Here is an 18,218-nt window from a genome sequence, read left to right on the forward strand (position 1 = left end):
CGGTCTTGTGGAGGACGGGGAAGAACGATCACGGGGAGGACAGGAGGAACGATCACATGGAGGTCGAGGTCGAGCCTCTGGCAATGACTCACGAGATTGGGGCAACGAAAAAGCTCCAATAGATAGGAGAGTTCTGATCTGAGCTTGCACACCAAGGAATTGAGCATCTCAAATCCTTTCTCTTTCTTTGGCCGCTTCTAGCTCGGATGTAAGCTTTGTCACTGTCTCTCTCATAGCCGAGAGGCTCTCCCTATTAAGTTCCTCGCCTTGCGAGGAAGTCCTTATTCCTTGCATTCCATACCTATTGCGATGGAAGTTTTTTGTAGGAAGCCCGTATACCGTCCCTCATTTTGGACCACCAACAGCCTCTAACCATATTCTTTCAGCATCCTCGTTCGAAGGTTAGCTTGGCTCGCCCGATTCACCAGATGGATGACTATGAATGAATTCCTCCACGTTACTTTGGTAGCGACCCTACATTATTTTAAATTAAATTAGTATTTGAAAATTCTTATAAAAGTAAATTATAACACTTAAAGAAAATTGAAAGCTTACATATGCAGTCTCTGCCTGGTCCCCGACCCACCTATCTCCACCCCCCTCTTTCTTCTTCTTTGCAATATGCGTCTCCTTGAATAGCTCATCATGGCTCATTGGACACCCATACTTTTTTTCCTCAAAACAAATTAATTTAGTTAATAAATAGAATTGATATACTTAGAAAATTAAAATAATTTAAGCAATTACCAATCTTTTTTTATTGTCCCCAGGCTGATAGCACCCCAGTGTGCAAGGAGCCTCCCTTCTCGAATGAGCGAGCTTTCTTTCCTTTTTCGCTCCTCTCTAAGAAATCCGCGATAAGCCATTGCCTTAACAAATCATTCCTTAAATGCTCAATACACCAGCCATGCCTCTTGTTCTTCTTTCTAGCATCCGAGAAATGATCCACCAATCTCTTACGAGCTTTATGATGAAAATTTACAGCCACTTTCGCGCTAAAGCGGTCTTCCATACACACTTGCTCTGCATTTGAAAAGTTAAATATTAGATGGAAACATCAGAAATATAAATTATTAAACTGTTTAAAAGAACATTTATACCTTAAACTGATTGAAAATTTGCTCCTTCAGCGATAATGGGAAATCACTCCAAATCACATAAGGGCCATCATAAAGCCTTTTGATGGCATTGGTGATTATCTTCGTAGTCTGCTTACCCGGCTTGAACCTGTAATTTAACAATAAAAACACGTGAATATATTAGTAAAAGCATTACAAAATAATAGACGCAAAATAACAAATAACTTTTACCCATCACCCTCAGGGACTATGATATCCTGCCATAGCAATCATAATGCACTACCTCTGGATCATCATCCACAACATGTGTATCAAAGGCATGTGTAGATGGTGTAGCGAAGGCCTGAAACAGATGTAGTCGATGATTAAGATGGTTGCAATCCCTGTGACTGTGACATAGTTGGATGAGACCCATGTGGTTGTGATACTGATGGATGTGACACGAGTGGCTGTGATATGGATGGATATGATCCATGTGGCTGTGATATATATGGATGCGATCCACGTGGCTGTGAGGTAGCTAGACTAAATATCGGACGTATAGTCCTATGGCCCTGTGATGGAATACCTGGTGTCTGGATGAAGGTGTAGGCCTCGTAATGCTGTGGCAGCTCAGTATAGCCATGTGGTGGAGGATAAGACATAGACATCTCTGAAGAGGGTGGAAAAGAGGGAGTATTATTATCTACCCTCCTATTTCCCTTCCTAACCTTTTCTCGACCCCGAGAACTAGTAGGGTCATTGTTACCTTGACCCTTGTCTGCCATCTGCATAATATAATACATATTCAGATTGAAACATATAAGAAACTAGTTATAAAACGAGAGTGCTTTAAAAACCCAACTTTTTAATCCTCGTCAACGTATTATTCCTCGTCCGAGAATTCCTCGTCCTCACTTGTTTGAATTTCATCAGTTGATTCTTCGTCCTCATTTTCTATAATTGTTACTTCATTTATATCAATTTCTTCCAATATGCGTTCAGGATGTTCCAAAACATTTTTTAACTGATCGTCCACTATTTGGTGAGCACTAGAGATATCGTTTTGATATGCAACGTCTAATACATTCTCGACTTCCACCCTACCTACAGGCTTTGTTTTTATTACAACCCACCAATCAGACTTATTCCAATGCAATGGATAAGGAGCATAATATACTTGCCTAACGTTATGTGCAATTATAAAAGGATCATAACGATCATACTCCCTCGTATGATTAACCTCAATTATGTTGTATAGGTGGTGTACTCTTGTACCTCTTGTTGGATTTGGGCCAAACCACTTGCATCTAAAGAGTATCAATTTTTTATATGGCCAACCTGTATATTCTAGTTGTAATATTTCTTTGACCACACCATAATAATCAATATCTCCAACTTGGTTGCCATCGGCACCTTGAACCCACCCCCATCTGTTGTTGTTATTTTTATTTTTAGAGCAATACTCTGTATCAAACTTATAACCATTCACTACGTACTTAGACATTGTTGCTATTTTTATTTTTAGAGCAATACTCTGTATCAAACTTATAACCATTCACTACGTACTTAGACATTGTTATGACCATTCACTACGTACTTAGCATAGCCGAATATATATATTAGCGAGAATTTCCGAAGAACATTATCATGATAAACTAACAAACTGTTTGAACTACGTATCAAATCTTGTATATAAAGCATCATGGCCAAATTGACCCACGAAGTGACTGTGACACATCAAATATTTTTAGTAGTTGCATCAATATGTAATCACAGTAAATTTTAAACTTTGATAACTAATAAATCAATACTTACTTGAGAAATGCCTGAACTTCGGGATAATTTAGCAACACACGAATTGTAGCTGACTTGTACTCCATATCACTCAAACTTCTCTTTCTAACATCCTTAGAACATCGGCCTGGTTGATTGATTATGGACATTGGTGGATATAATGGATCATTCACACATTCTACAGTGTGTCTATTGGGCCTATTCCTGGAACATGGCACGTCACTCTCAAAATAATAAGAACAAAAAATGTGCAGTTTCCTTTGCAAGATAGGCTTCGCATATAGATCCTTCAACCTTATTCCTCTGCTTAACAAATTATTTGCATTTGTCAATTGTCCTACATAATGTCATGTTATCCAAGAACATTCAAATAAAATAGAATATTACATCAAACTTATAATATTCCCTCTCAAAAAGATACATCCATCTGCATTGAACATGCCCTCCAAGTCGTGCCTCGTGTACAAGGTGGATTGGAAGGTGTTCCATCACATCAAAGAAACCACATGGAAATATATTTTCCATCTTACTAGAAGTTACACGAATGTTTTGATCCATCCGAAGTAGGTTTTTTTCCCTTAATGTGGTAGAACACAAGTCTTTGAAAAACAAACTTATCTCAATGATGGGTTTCTAGATTCTTTCAGTCAAACCACAAAATGCAATAGGCACTAAGGTCTCCATGAAAACATGTCAGTCATGACTTTTCAAATGGCTTAACTTCCCTACCTCCATATCTACTTTTTTCCTAGATTCATTGCATAACCCTCAGGCATCTTCAATTTCGTAACCCAATCATAAATTTGTCGCCTTTCCTCCAAAGTGAATGTATAACTTACTTGGGGTTTGAACACCTTACCATTGTTTGCTGTCTGCAAGTATAATTCAGGTCGCCTGCAATATTCTTGTAAGTCCATTCTAGCCTTCGGGTTATCTTTTGTCTTACCTTTAACATCCATCACTGTGTGGAACAAATTGTCAAAATAATTCTTCTCAATATGCATGACAACAAGGTTGTGTCGGAGAAGATTATCCTTCCAATAAGGCAACTCCCAAAATATACTCGGTTTCGTCCAATTATGAGTAACACCATATTCGGGGAATCTATAAGGTAGAGCCTCAGTAACTTTACTGAAGTTCTAGACCCTATCCCAAATTTTCTCACCTGAAAGTATCGGAGGTGGCGAATCATATTCCACCTTATTCGTTTTTAATGCATTTTTCATCCTTTTAAACTCATGATCATCAAGCAAGAACTGACGGTGACAATCAAACCATGATTGCTTTCGACCATGTTTCAAAGTGAACTCTTTACCATTTTCCATGCACTAAGGACAAGCTAGCTTCCCAGCACTCTTCCACCCAGACAACATTCCATACGCAGGAAAATCGTTAATAGTCCACATTAAATTAGCACGCAATTTGAAATTCTGCTTGGTTGATATGTCATATGTTTCAACACCATCATACCAAAATTGTTTTAGCTCATCAATCAAAGGTTGCAAATATACATCAATCAAACTTTTCGGATTACGTGGACCGAGGATAATACAATTTATAAATATATATGGACTAGTCATACTCAACTCAGGTGGTAGATTATAAGGTGTAAGAAAGACAGGCCAGCATGAATATGGTGTCACATATATGTAAAAAGGCGTGAAGCCATACGCACACAAACCTAACCGAATGTTCCTTGGTTCACTAGCATAATCTAGATATGTCTTATCAAAGTGCTTCCAAGCTTCTTCATCTGAAGGATGACACATAACACCAGGTGGTCTTCTATTTTCAAAGTGCCATCTATATGAGGAGCAGAACTGTCACGACCCAAAAACCTAACCCATCGTGATGGCGCCTATCGTGGTATTGGTCAAGCCGACCTTTCCAAAACACTTTCAAAATTTAACAGAAGTGAAATAAGACATTTAAAATCCAGTAGTTTCTCATAAATACGGGGTAAGACCCAAATAAAACATAAGTGCATAAAATAGCCCGACATCGGGGTGTCACCAAGTCATGAGCATCTAGATAACCAAACTAATACAACTAGTGTCTAAGTATCAATACAAGACAGAAAGAAATATAGAAGGAGAGACAAGGTCCTACGGACTCCTGTAGCTACCTTGTAGTATCCGGTACTCGATCGTGCCCGAACTCAACGACCTCCGTGATCAATCACACCTGGATCTGCACATGAAGTGTAGGGTCTAGTGTGAGTACAACCAACTCAGCAAGTAACAGAAATAAATAAGGAACTGAGAAGCAGTGATGAGCTATACAAAATAGTTCATTTTCAATAATTCTAGCAAGGATTAGACATACCTTCAAATCTGGTAGTTTAAGTCAAATCAATTTTATACAGTAAAAATGCAAGTACTCCGGATATAGAAACCTTCAGAAATTTCACGACAAAGACAGAAAGAAACTAAGTGTATCAACAAATAAAAATCAAGTACAGCCTCTCAGGGCAACAATCACTCCAACTCTCAACAACTCGACACTCAACTCTCAGCCCTCAATGCACACGCTCAATAGGTACTTGCTCTCACTGAGGGTGTTCAGACTCATGAGGGGCTCCTACATCCCAAGCACTATAATCTATACAGACGACTCACATGTTACAATGTCATATCTGGATCCACACGGACAACTCACGTGCTGCATGGACAACACACGTGCCCTAGTATAAACTATAAGGATCTGCACGAACAACTCACGTGCCATAAAATGATACCTCACAACCAGGCCTTCGGCCTTACTCAGTCATAAACCTCTCTAGTCTCACAGCTCTCAATAAAGAAAGGGAAAACAACCCAAATCAAAGTGTTACAGTATATCATCAGGGAAAACAAGTAACAGAGACTGAGGTAAACATCTACAAGAATCACTATGACTGAATATAACTACAATGAGCAGGAATATACCCTAAGCATGATTTCTAACATGAAAACAGTCAAGTTCTAGTAGAGAGGGATGCGTATAAACACAATTAAAGGCTATAAGACTTCACAGTCTCCCAGGACGGACCAAGTCTCAATCCCTCACAGCGTACACCAACACGCATGTCACCTGGCATGGATGCCACCTCCAAGCAGTCACATTATACCAAACTCCGGGTTTCATACCCTCAAGACCATATTTAAAGCTGTTACTTACCTCAACAGTGTAGAACTCCTATTCTGGAATGCTCTTTACTCTCGAATCAGCCTCCAAATGACCTGAATCTAGCCACAAGCAATAAAATACGATCAATATGAGCTAATGAATGAATCCCACAAGGAAAATACAAAATTATAGGCAAAATCCCGAAATGCACTCAAACCCGGCCCCCCGGACCCACGCCTCAAAATCTGACAAAAGACACAAAACTTGAAAGCCCATTCACTCACGAGTCCATACATACAAAATTTATCAAATTCCGACATCATTTGGTCACTCAAATCCTTAAATTAAACTCTCCAAAATCCCAAGCCCTAACCCCCTATTTTCACCCCTAATTTCCACTAATTAAATGATTAAACAATGAGAAATCACCATAGATAGGAGTATTAGAGCCCAAGAAACTTACCTCATTGAAAACCCTTGAATCTCCCTTCAAAATCACTCTAAAAGCTCCAAAAACCGACTTGAAAATGGTGGAAATGAACTAAAATTCGCGAAGTGTTCTTTTTATACTTTTTGCCTAGGGCTTTCGCACATGCGGCCAAATATGCGTACCTGCGTTGCCGCATCTGCGCAAGAAACTCCGCACCTGCGAAAAATCATTAATTCCCCCAACTTCGCACCTGCGCTCCATATCCGCATCTGCGACCACGCAGGTGCGGAAAAGACCTCGCACCTGCGGCCACTGCCTGACCTCCTCACTTCCGCTTCTGCGACACCTATCTGCATCTGCAGACTCGCAGATACGACCTCTCCTACGCACCTACGAACCCTGCCTACCTCAACACTGTCTGCACCTGCGAACTCCCACGCGCGCCTGTGACCTCGCACATGCGGCTCCCCCTCCGCAGGTGCGGAAATACCAGTAGAAGCAGCTTCAGCTGCATTTTTCAAACTTCAAACAATCCGTTAACCACCCGGAATCGCCCCAAGCCCCTCGGGATCTCAACCAAACATACCAACAAATCATATATCAACATACAAACTTAGTCGAGCCTTCGAATCACTCAAAACAACATCAAAACACCAAATTACCCTCGGATTCAAGCCTAAGAACTTCTAAACTTCCAAATTTAACAACCGATACCGAAACCAACCAAACTACGTCCGAATGACCTCAAATTTTACACACATGTCACAAATGACACCACAAACCTACTCCAACTTCCGAAAATCCATCCCGACCTGGATATCAAATTTTCTACTGCCGACCAAAATGGCCAAATTTCCAACTTTTGCCAATTCAAGCATAATTCTACTACGGACCTCCAAATCACATTCCAGACGCGCTCCTAAGTCCAAAATCACCTAACAGAGCTAACAGAATCATAAAAATTTAAATCTAAGACCGTTTACACATAAGTGAACATACAGTTGATTTTTCCAACTTAATCTTATCCTAAAGAGACCAAGTGTCTCAATTCACTCCGAAACCACTCCCGACCCGAACCAACTAACCCGGTACAACACAATATAGCTGAAAATCACAAAAGGAAGCAGAAATGGGGAAAACAAGGCTATAACTCTCAAAACGACTGGTCGGGTCGTTATAAGAACCCATCGACGCATATAACCTCTTTAAACTAGGTATAAGAGGAAAATAATGCATCGCCTTTACAACAATCATATTCCCGCTGGAAAGCCTCTTGAAACGAAGCTTTTCGCAAAATTTATAACTTTCTAAATTTGCATCATCTTTATAATATAACATGCAACCATCTTCACAACAATCAATTCTCATTGGCGAAAGTCCTAACTTAGAAACCAATCCCTTTGCCTTATAGAAATCACCAGGTAAGTTGATATTTGGGTCAACTAATTCACTCATAAGGTCTAATGTCAATGAATGAGTCCATGACCGCTTGAAAAATATTCCAATCAGATTTGATACTTAGTAATCTAACTACAATAGACAACTCAGAGTGCGGACTTCCTTCACGTAGTGGACGACTAGCTTCTTCTAACTGTTCATAAAAATATTTTGCATCATCATTAGGAGTTTGTTCAACATTTTTATTGGGATCACCCCCGGAGTGCATCCCAAAAGCTTCCGTAACCATATCCTGAATTCTAGAATCATGATTTGTATTCTCCACCAACCTACTACTTTCACCAATAACCATGTTATGAAATATTCCACGGCTACCATCGATCTCTCCATGATTAGTCCACACAAAGTAATTCTCTATAAACCCCTTCCTATAAAGATGAAGCTTAACTTCCTACGGTTTTTTAAACTTTACACAATCGTACATGACACAAGGGCACCTAATTACTCCTTCAATTTGGTATGGTGAAAGTGACATTGCATGTCTAATAAAGTCATCAATCCCTTCTAAAAAATCCTCCTGCAATCCCCGATGATTAGGATAGTTCCTATTGTATATCCAAGTACGATGTTCCATCTATACAAATAAAACAAGAAGAAAATAATTTATTCTATAATTATAAATTAATTAAATCTTTTTTAGTTAATTAAGATAATTAATTTTTCCTAATTATACCAAAATTAAATTATAGTAAATATCCTAAGAGTTTAAACATAAACTAAAAGTTCAATTTATATTCTAAAAGTTCAATTCATATCCAAAAAGTTTAATTCATATCCTAAAAGTTCAACCCATACCATGAAAGTTCAATTCACATGAACAAATCCTAAAAACTCAATTCAATTCATATCCTAAGAGTTTAAACATAAACTAAAAGTTTAATTTATATCCTAAAAGTTCAATTCATATCCAAAAGGTTCAATTCATATCCTAAAAGTTCAATCCATACCCTAAAAGTTCAATTCACAAGAACAAATCCTAAAAACTCAATTCAATTCATATCCTAAGAGTTTAAACATAAACTAAAAGTTCAATCTATTTCCTAAAAGTTCAATTCATATCCAAAAGGTTCAAGATAATACAAACTTAAACAATCAATTTATACTATATGTAATCAATTCAATTAAAATAAGACCTAAACCCTAAATTTCAATAAAATGCAAAGCTAAACAATCAATTTAAATACTAATTAACTAATTCATAACTAATTAACAAAATATTAAATTTATACAAAAAAGATATAAGTTGTAATTCAAACCTAGAATTTTTAGGAAGCGGAGAAGAAGGGGCGGCAGTGGTGGAGTCAGTAGCAGCGGCGACGGCGGAGGAGTGGCGACGCAGGGCAGTGGCTACGTGGGGTGGGGAATGGAATTTGTGTGAGCGAAATAGAGAAAGAGATGGGCAAGGGTGTTGTGTGTGTGAGGGAGAAGAGAGCGAGGAGTATGGAAATTTTGTGAAGAGAGTAAGAGAAATGAGGGGGAAATCCCGTTTTCAGATCTAAAATTAGAATTACCGACCAAAGTTGGTCGGTAATTTTGGTCGTTACACTAAGTGTTTGACTGTTTGACTATAATCGGCCAGCTTTGATCGGTTCACCAAGTGTTTGACTGTTTGACTATTAACCGACCAGCTTTGGTCGGTTTTTTTTTTTTTTAAAAACTAAATTGTTTTTTTGTGTGTGTTTTTATTTCTTAAAATATTATAAACTATAAAAAATTATTATAAATACAAGCATTTATTTTATTCACATATACAATTATTATAAATAATTATAAACTATAAGCATAATATTTATAAATAATTATATTAACTAATTACTTTTAATAAATTATAATAGCATCTATCTAAGTTAATTTTCTAAGTTATAATTAAGTATATGAGTAATTTCACTCACACAAACAACACAAACATACAAACACTATATTGTAATTGATGATCAATCACATACATTATTACGTACGAAATATTTATCAATTGATAAACCAATGTTATTCTATTTTAAATATGTTTAGTCGTTTGACCTACTATTCGAAATGTTTTGTTTTTAATATACATCGATGCATCTAAATAAGTTATAAGTCGATGAATCAATTTACAAATAGATATATTTGATGATGATCAATTATATATACTAATTAGATTATTGCTTCTTCACAAGTCTAACCCCAAAAGAACCCGGCCATGTGGCCCTAGCGCTTTGTGTTCTTATATATATGCGTGTATATATATATATATTCAATATATACACGCACACATACTTTTCGTTGTACTACGTTAACTATATATAGCATGTTATAGTATATGTTAGTGTATTCATTATTTGTATTATAAAATAAAATATTAACGGATTACATTTATATTATTTAGGTAGTAAATATTAATGTGATTCAAATGTTTGACCATGTTTGACCTATTAACTCATTTACTTAATGCTAATAACTTATTTCGTTTCTTTAATTTGTGATCTATATATATATATATACATGTCAAAGTTGTTTAGTATTAATTCTTCTATATTTCATTCATTCATCACTAATAATGCATGACATAGATTAATCGATATAGGTCGAGACGTTTCTTTTTTAATATTCATCGATATAGGTCGAAACGTTTTGTTTTTAATATTCATCGATGCATCTAAGTAATTTATAAGTCGATGAATCAATTTACAAATAGATATATTTGACGATGATCAATTATATATACTAATTAGATTATTGCTTCTTCACAAGTCTATCCTAAAAGAATCCGACCGTGTGGCCCTAGCGCTTCGTGTTCTTATATATATGTGGCTATATATATAGACACACACTTCATTGTACTACTTTAACTATATATAGCTTGTTATAGTATATGTTAGTGTATTCATTATTTGTATTACAAAATAAAGTGTTAACGGGTTACAGTTATATTATTTAGATAGTAAATATTAAATTGATTCAAAAGTTTGACCATGATTGACCTAATAACCGACTAACTTTGGTCGGTTATTTTAACTTTGGTCAGTAAACTTAAATATAAATTTTATAAAATATTTTAAATAATAATATAATTATTAAAATTTTAAAAGTGGGTCCACATTACCGACCAAAGTTGGTCGGTAATCAAAAAGCTGCTTTGACTAAGCAAGTCTGACTACTTCGGTCAAATGTTTTACCTATATACCGACTAACTTTGGTCGGTATGTAATTTTAAAAAATATAAAATATTTTTTTTATAGTTTTCATCCGTGTTGGACGGATTTTTGGTCGCTTTTATTGACCGACCAGCGTTAGTCGGTATGGCTTGGTCGGTTTCTCCCTGATTTCTAGTAGTGTATCCCGTTTATGAGAACTTTTATTGTTTGAACTGCTTTAATTCGTTTTCTTTTTAAAGTGTTGGAAATATTTTTAAATGTCGTCTTGCCTAATACCACGATATGTGCCATCACGACAGGTTATGATTTTGGGTCGTGACAGTTACTAATATTTTTAAAAATTGCGCGAATCGCGATAAATTCACTAGCCAGTATAAAAATGCATGCAAATATATATCCTGGTCAAGAGGTACCTATAGCTCATATTCTATTTATATCTAAATTTTATAGAGTGATTAGGGTTGGGTTACAAAGAATTTGGTAAGTCTTTGTTTGGTATATATTACATCAAACGAGGGAAATTCTTTGCATTATCTTTTGTCTGCTATGAACGTGATACAAGCTATTACCAAAGCTAGAGACGAAAGATTAGTTATTGACTATATTTAAATTGACTATACATATTGTATTCGACATAAGCTCTCATTTTCAAACTTGTCCATATTCTTTAAGAAGATTAATAAAAGAGGAGAAAGAAAATTGGCTTGAAATCTTAGGAAGTATTTTTAATGAAAAAGCTTATTGTTACTCAATGTTTACATAAAACTGTATCATTTTATTACGATTAAGTATAAAGTGAAGCAAAAAGAGTTGTAGTATTTATATATGGTTAGGTGATATTATATAAAGATATATACATATAATGTATTTATTAGCTTAGCATAAACGTGAGTGTGTGTAGGTTTTTTCCGTATTTTCGTATCTGGTAAATTAGCTTTTAACTCCAGCAAATGACTAGACTATATATACACCTTGGTGGTAATTTAATGCCAAGTTGTGAGCTATATATATATATATATATATATATATGCTGTTTAAAACTTTTTTATTTGTGAATGACAGTGTAAATTTAAACTATTTTTTACCAAAGAAAGAAAATAGAAAAATGTGTAAATGTCGGTACATCATTGGAAAATTTCTTGTCTCAAAATTCTAGCACTATGGTCCCCACAAAAACTTAGTAAATCCTTATCTATTCATTATACCGTGTCCATTGATTCCGCTTTATTCTTTTAGTCTCACGTTAAAAGGAATATATAATAACAGTGATAAGAGAAATCAAAGTTACTTAGAAAAAGAATACATTAACATAATTAAAAGCTAACACTTAGCTGTGCTTGAATGTCTCTCAATTGGATACCAGCAGTTTTCAATGGTTTCATCTTGAGTCCATCTCATTCACATCCTTTGCTTAAAACTCAAAGCCGCGTGGGCCATCTTCCTTTATTCTTTTCTTCTGCAAATTATTTCTAACAATAAAAATGGGAACTTATAATCCAACTTATCCATCATGTACAAGCTGTTTACAAAAAGAAATGCTGCCACAGAAAATACAATTTTGATTAACTTATTAAGATCATTGTACATTTTTAGTATCATAATTAGTTGAGGACAATATCAATATCACATAGAATAAATGGGATTTGAATCCTAAATCTTGCACTTGATAGGTGTCATCCTATCGCGAGATGCGAATCATGATTCTGATTCACGCCAAGTAGGCCTACTGAGGAGGGTAAAACGTCCCAACAAAAAGGTTTTCTAATAATTCCAAGCTCTAATTCGAAGCTATGACGATTCAAATCCCACCAAATCGTAATGACACCTAACTCTTGCTTAGTGGCGGATGCACGCTCATCCAAGCCGTGTCATCCGACGCTGCTTCGTCGACAAATTGTTAATTTATATATGTGAATGATGTGTAAAACAAATTGAATTAAAATTAAAATGACATTTCTAAAACCTAGAGGTTTGTTGGCGCACTGGTAATACTCTGCAGTATCCCTTTGGAGGTTAAACGTTCGATTCCTGCTTAGCCGATGTAATTTTTTTATTTTTTTATTTTAAGCCTTATTTTGGAAAAATGTAGAAGCCAAAAAGGCTTGATCCGTTGGGCAAATGTTACTGCCAATAAAAATGTAAGCGTGCTGGAACCTCTGGTTCCTTTCCGTTTTTTATTTATAAAAGTTCGAGTATTTAATTACCTAATGAGTCTATTTTGTATTAAAAAAGAAGAAATATTTAATAACATTTTTAATGAGTCAATTAAGGAATAAATTTCACAAACTGAAAACTCGTCGATGGAGACTTATAATAGTATACTTGAATTGTGTTCCATTTAAATGTGATATTGTTACAGTAATTTATTCATTCATTTACTTCATTAAATATCGACATCGTTACTAAAAATTTTGTATACGCCCTGCCCTTGCTTATAACTCAAAGGCACGTGCGGCATCTTCCTTCATTCTTTTCTTCTGCAAATTAATTCTAATCATAAAAATGGGAACTTATAATCTAACTTATCCACCATTTACAAGATGTGTACAAACAGAAATGAGTGGTACTGTGTATTGTGTAAGTTGCCACAGAAAATACAATTTTGATTAACTTATTAAGATCATTATAAATCTTTAGTATCATTAATTGAGGACAAAATCAATATCACATAGAAGAAATGGGATTTGAATCCTGAGCATTATGAGCCATTACATAATGTCGTGTCCAAACACACTCACGCAAGTATACGTGGTCGTCAAGTAATAAAGTAATGAATAAAGTATCGTTCCCACGAAAACTTATGATTAACTTTTGACTAATTCAAACTCGAATAGCTTATTGATTCAAGATATTTCTAACAAAATATATAATTTTCTAAATTACTACCTAAAGACTATCAAATAATGAATTGCTAAGAAATAAACACAACACTTAAATAGTTTTGAATAACAATCAATAGGATATAATATTCCAGGGTCACGGGTCATCTAACATTCATGTTGCATTCTTGGTTTAAAATAACTAAATGATTTATCGGAATTGTTGATTCACAGAGTTAATTTCACTTGTAAGAATCTGTCGAGTTCTTACAAACCTATTCAAGTTAACTTAATACCTATATGTCTATGGAATTAAGTTTAACAAGAACGCATTTACAATTCCTGTATTGCAACCGAGTAAGGCAATTAGGTATATCTCTATCCTAATCGCGAATCCGTTCCCCGATGCCCGGGTATGAGAACTTACTCTATTTACTTCTATATGCAATCTAGGGTTCCCACTTTCGAGTTCAACTCTAGATTCGTAGATAGTATTTCACTGTTAGCTACTCAGCAAAATAATTAAAAATAGAATTAAATAAACAACCCAATATGATAAACTCAACGTAGTCAAATTAAACTTCAAAAATCAACATTCATGTATACCCATGACCCTAGAACAATAGGATTCTTAGCCACTCATATTCAGGCAATCATCCAAAATTTCATAAGAGTGCATAAGAATCAATAAAAGAAAGAGAGAATAAGAACTCAAGACGAATTCCGTGATTTTTGAACTTGGTTGTAGCTTCTTTCTTGTCCAATCCCGTCGCTCTTTACAAAAAAAAAAAAGCGTTTTTAAGCTTTATATATATATCGTCCAAAAAGTCGTGGGCTAGAGTTCTCCTAACCCTAGCCCAAATCGGCTTCAGGGGCTGATGCTAAGGTGGATGCGACGCATCCACCTCGTCCTCCATTTCTTCTTTGCATGTGAGGGTGGACGCGACGCATCCACCTTCTCTTCTGCTTCCCAATTTTGCATGCGAGGGTGGATGCGACGCATCCACCCTTCTCTTCTACTTCCCAGTTTCGGATGCTATGGCGGACGCTATGGGCCGACTTCACTGCTAAGGGTGCACGAAAGATGATGTTTTTCTAGGTTGGATGCGACGCATCCAACCCTTCTTCCTCTGGCTAGACCACCTTTTCTTCATATTTTGCACTCAAACACCTTAAATCGTCACACATAACTTAATTAGTCATAAAACCAATAATTAAACCATGTTGGGAATTTTAAAGATCAAATAACATCAAGAAGTGGTTAAAACATGGGTAAAGTAATATCAACACATATCCAAATATGTCAAACATCACATAACCATCATGAGATTCTGCAGTAGCATCAAGAGCCCCTAGTGGAGCATCATGCTCCTCATAACAACAACGAAAAATATGAATACAACAATAAAGTAATAAAAGAACATTACGATAACGCCAAAATAGTAATATAAGCCCAATGACGACTTTTTGGGTTTTGACTAGTAACCTGTCCATAGAAATTCTATATCAAGATGAAATGAAAAATTATAGAAGTGAGAATAATTGTCACGATCCAAATTTCATCGGAGTCGCGACTAACGTATAATATCACTTGCTAGGCAAGCCAACAACTTAAATAACATCAATAAATTCAAATAACAAAATAAAATAGTCTCAACAGCGAAAATAGTCATAAACAACTGAAGCCATAAGTCGTAATACAACTAGACCATCACTACAAGAAAAGTGATCTTTAGCGAGGGAAAGTTCAGTCGTTAAAAGCCCAAATATGGTCGCTATAGGTCATTAACGACTGGACAAAAACTGGTCGTCAGCGGTCACTAAAAGCGCCGTCGTTAAAAGTTAACGACCATATTGGAGGCCGGTCATTAAAGATTCTTTAGTGACGACATAATTTATGGTCGTTATACCTACTTTTTGTGACCGGATTTTTCCTTGGTTGATTTGTCATCCGATCATTAAAGCTCTTTAAAAGTAACCACAAATTTAATTATTATAATTGCTTTGCACTTTCTTCAATAACGTCTTCACACTTCAGATTTTTTATCTGCTAAAAGATAAGTTCATGTCAGTTTAGTAAAAACTTCTCTAGCTACTTTATTTGAAAAATAAATGAACAAATTTAATCAGTATGTTGATTGAACAATTGAAGTAAATAAATCAAGCTTGGCCATTATAAATATAAATGATAAGAGATTTCCTGGAATTCAAATAACCGTGACCGAAAAGTCCCAAAAAGCTTAACTACAGTCAAACACCATCTCCAGTAATGGTGTGCTTTTGTTGACACTTTTTTCTTTTTTCCCTAATACCAAAGAGGGGGAGGGGGCATACAACAAAAATGAAAAGACAAATTCCTAAAAAAGGAATCTTAAAAAGCAAACAAAACATATCAGTACACATAATTACATTGAAAAACAAAAACCAAACAAACTAATTTATTAAATTTCTGTCTTCTTTTTCCTACTACTGTTCTATATATTTGTATCTTGAATGAGACTATCTAACACTTGTCAATATCAACAAAGAGTCGAAAAGGAAAATGAAAAATGGCGCAACTACATATGGTAGAGACACTGCCATTTTTTTTTGGTACCTAGAAGTAGTTGCTACTAATTTTTTTATATAGTATTAATAAAACAATATGCTAAAGCATACAAGAAAATTACACTTCTAAAGAACAAAATAGAGATCTCTGCAGAAATTCAGGAGTAGAGGTATCTGACTAGTTGACTGCTATCCACTAATATGCCAGTGAATTAGAATTCTCTGAATACTTGAAATAAGCTCATTGTCTATGCAGAATATTTACAGAAGTTTTTTAGCACATTGTTGAGTGTAGAAAAGTATCAAAATTAGATAAAATAACATATAATCTTGTTGACTTAACCCAAAAAAAAAGGAAAAAGTTCAGCAAAGGACAAATAATTTCTATAAGTGATCAAGAAAAATGGATTAAGAAATATAGAAGGCTTTCATAGTGAAGTAGGATGGTGACCACTCAGCTCATGAAGAGCAGTTATTTATTTATTTCATCTTTCAACAAAAAAGAGCGAGGCACATGAGTTGTTGAAATGAAAAATAGAAGAAAGTTTTGTTTATTCATTTGATTAAGAAATACTCATCATATCATAAGTGGAATTATAATTTGTATAAAGAAAGATATGGCAGTAGAAAGTGGCAGCGTGACTAGCTAAATAAATAAATATGACGTGTTATAATTGTAAAAGGTTGGTAAAAAGTTTACTAACCTGTCAGATGCCTGTAGATTCACTTGAACATGGTGTTGATAAAGGCTGACTAGAAAATTTGCTTGCAAATCGTGCAATTGTACTCTCTAAGTTATCTAGGCGTCTTTTTAGTGATAGGTTTTCTTTTCGAGTTGCATTCAACTCATTCGACAGTACATCCTTAGAAGAGTTATCACCTTTTAACTCCTTGGCGGTTATTCCACCTCCAAACCCAATCACATGACTCTTGCATTGAGGTCCAAAGCACCTTTCTACATACTCAATATTTGTAAGAGACGACTCAGATCATACCAGTTCTTAAATTTCAGCCTAAACAATTATAAGCTTTGAGATAATGCAATGCTTTTAGTCAAAGGAAGGGGTAAAATAAAATTTATCAATAAACATACATATTTTTCATTGGTTTCAGGTTCGACAAGTTTATCATCCTTCTTATGAGTCTCAAAGAAAACAGTTGCCATATCTGGTGGATTACCATCTTTGCCTCCCTTCGCATTTAAATAAACAAGTCAAACAAATCATTTAAACAAAGATGGGGTTTCTTGACACAGTAGCACGATTTACATACCAGTTCATAAATAATCTCTCTGATAGGCTTGCTGCCAGTACGATGAGGCATAATCAACTTAGACCTATTCATTGAGTTTCTTGCACTTCTTTCCTATAATAACAACAGAACATAGAAGGTGTGGTCTGCTGCTTAAAAAAAAACTAAGTTGCTATAAATTGTTATGAAGTCATACCTTAAATTTTTCAGATAAGAAGTACTCCTTGGCCAACCATTCCCAATCACTCTTGTCGACCCCTCTGGCACATCCTTTAGAACGTCGCGCAATGGCTTAGATTTCACAATCATGTGCAATGATCCTCTCCAATTGTTCCATAATCTTCTCATATGTTTCAAGACATGATCTATTTGATCATTTATGTCAGCACTATCAAATTTGTCCTATAATATTTTAAGAATATCATCAAACATAAAACTCAATGAGTTTTAACTAAACAAAAAATAAAAATTAAACCAACAATATTAAATTAAACATTGAGCGTTACTAGTGACAAATTAATTGTTAGAACCAAAACACTTTAAGATGAAATCCTTCATCTTTTAAATAATAATTATTTTCTTTTGAATGTTATATGAAAGAATTAAACTATAATAC

This window comes from Nicotiana tabacum, chromosome 17, assembly GCF_000715075.1.
Source record: "Nicotiana tabacum cultivar K326 chromosome 17, ASM71507v2, whole genome shotgun sequence".
In the NCBI taxonomy this organism is placed as follows: domain Eukaryota; kingdom Viridiplantae; phylum Streptophyta; class Magnoliopsida; order Solanales; family Solanaceae; genus Nicotiana; species Nicotiana tabacum.